This window comes from Grammomys surdaster, unplaced genomic scaffold (genome assembly GCF_004785775.1).
Source record: "Grammomys surdaster isolate TR1022 unplaced genomic scaffold, NIH_TR_1.0 65, whole genome shotgun sequence".
In the NCBI taxonomy this organism is placed as follows: Eukaryota; Metazoa; Chordata; class Mammalia; order Rodentia; family Muridae; genus Grammomys; species Grammomys surdaster.
Window position 1 is genome coordinate 14,387,446 of NW_021604567.1, and position 2,386 is coordinate 14,389,831.

Genomic DNA, 2,386 nt, shown 5'->3' on the forward strand with positions numbered 1-2,386 from the left:
GAGAGAGAGAGAGAGAGAGAGAGAGAGAGAGAGAGAGAGAGAGAGAAGGCAATAGAGGAAGGAGAAGAATAACAGCTCAAAAGCACAGAAAAATATTTTCAATGAAATATTTTCAATGAAAATTTTCTAGCCTAAAGTGGTAGAAGCCCATAAAGGTACAAGAAGCTTACATAACAACAAACATATTGGACCAGAAAATAAAATCTCCTTAGCCCATAATGATCAAAACATTAAATATTCAAAAGAAAGAAAAAAATATTAAAAGCTACGAGGGGAAAAGACCAAGAAACATACAAAGGCAAACCTGTTAGAATAATATCTGATTTCTCAATGGAGACTTTAAAAGCCCACAGGGTCTGGAGAGATATTCTACAGACTTTAATAGACCAAAGATGGCAGCCCAGACTATTATACTCTGTAAAACTTTCAATCACAATGGATGGAGAAAATAAGACATTCCATAATAAAATCAAATTTGAGCAATATTTGTCTACAAAATAAGCCATACAGAAGTTACTAGAAGAAATATGCCATCCTAAAGAAGTTAAGTATACCCAAGAAAACACAAAGAATAAATAACCTCAGACCAGTAAATCAAAACATGTGAAACTACAAACACAAGCACATGCATGCACATATACATGCACAAGGACACACACATTCACACACACCACTACCCCTACCACCACCACCACAATATAAACAACAAAATAACAGGCATCAACAAGTATCATCACTCAGTATTGCACAACATCAATTGTCTAAATTCTCCAATAAAAAGACACAGACTAACAGAATGGATAGGCAAACAGGATTCGTCTAGCTGATGCATCCAAGAAACACATCTCACAATCAAGGATAAACATTACTTTAGGAAAAAGGAATGGAAAAGATATTCTAAGTAGACAGAGCTTCCTTAGAAGAAAGGAGCTGGTGTAGTCATTTTAATATCTGACAAAATACACTTCACACCAAAACTAATCAAAAGAGATGAGAAGAACACTTTATATTTGTCTAAGGAAAAATCCACCAAAGTTACATTTCAATTCTTAACAACTATGGCCCAAACATAAGGGTATCCACTTTTATACTAACTAATACAGTTTAAATCAGATACTGACCCTCACACATTGATAGTGAGAAATTTCAATCCCAGTTTCACCAAAGATCAGGACATCCAAACAAAACCTGAACAGAGAAATACTACATGTAACATATGTTATAAACAAAATGGATCTGACAGACACTTACAGAACATTTCACCCAAACACAAAAGAATATACCTTCTTCTCAGTACTTCATGGAACTTTCTGCAAAATTGGTCACATACCAGAACACAAACCAAGTAGCAACAGATACAAGAAACTTGAAATAACACCCTGCATCCTATCAGACCACCACAGATTAAAGTTGCATATCATCAACAACAGAAACAATACAAAGCTAATAAATCTATAGAAAAGTTACAACTTACTACTGAAATAGAAATGGGGTAAAATATTTCTTTACATTTAATATTTTTTAATTCAGTGTTTTTATTTTACCAAAATAATGTAAAAGAAATTTAAAACTTTCTGGAATTGAATGCAAATGAATGTATAATACCCAAACATATGGAACACTATCAAGGTGGAATTTCATAATATTAAGTGCCTACATAATAAAAGAAAAGAAGGAAGGAAGGAAGGAAGGAAGGAAGGAAGGAAGGAAGGAAGGAAGGAAGGGGAGAGATCTCATACTAGTAAAATAATAGCACACCTGAAAGCTCTAGAAAAAAAAAGAATTCACACCCAAAATAAGTATACATCAAGAAATAATCAAACTCAAGGCTAAACTAAATAAAATAAAAACAAAATATTCAAAGAATCAATGAAAGAAGCAGTTGTTTCTTTGAGATAAATGAACAAGATAGAAAAGCCCTTATTCACTAAAAGGCAGAAGGAATATCCACATTAACAAAATCAGATGTGAAAAGGAGACATAACAACAGACACTGAGGAAATCCAAAGAATCATAAGGACATACTTTAAAAACCAGTACTCCACCAAATAGGAAAATCTAAAAGAAGTAGATGATTTTCTCAGTAGTTCCTGACCAAGGTCCTCTAAATCAACATGATCAAAGCACACGGGCACTCAGAGAGACTGTGGCAGCATGCATAGGGTCTTCAAACGTCTGCACCCAGTCCTTTGTATGTGTGTTATAGCTTCCAGCTTATTTTTTATGAGATTGCTGAGTGTCTGAACAAGTGAGCCTCTGTTTCTTACGCCTTCTTCTTGAGATCTTTTCCTTCTTTTTTTTTGGGGGGGGGGGAGAATTTTTAGTGTGTTTGTTTGTTTGTTTGTCCAGTTGAAATGTATTCGTTTCTATTATATCGTCATATCAT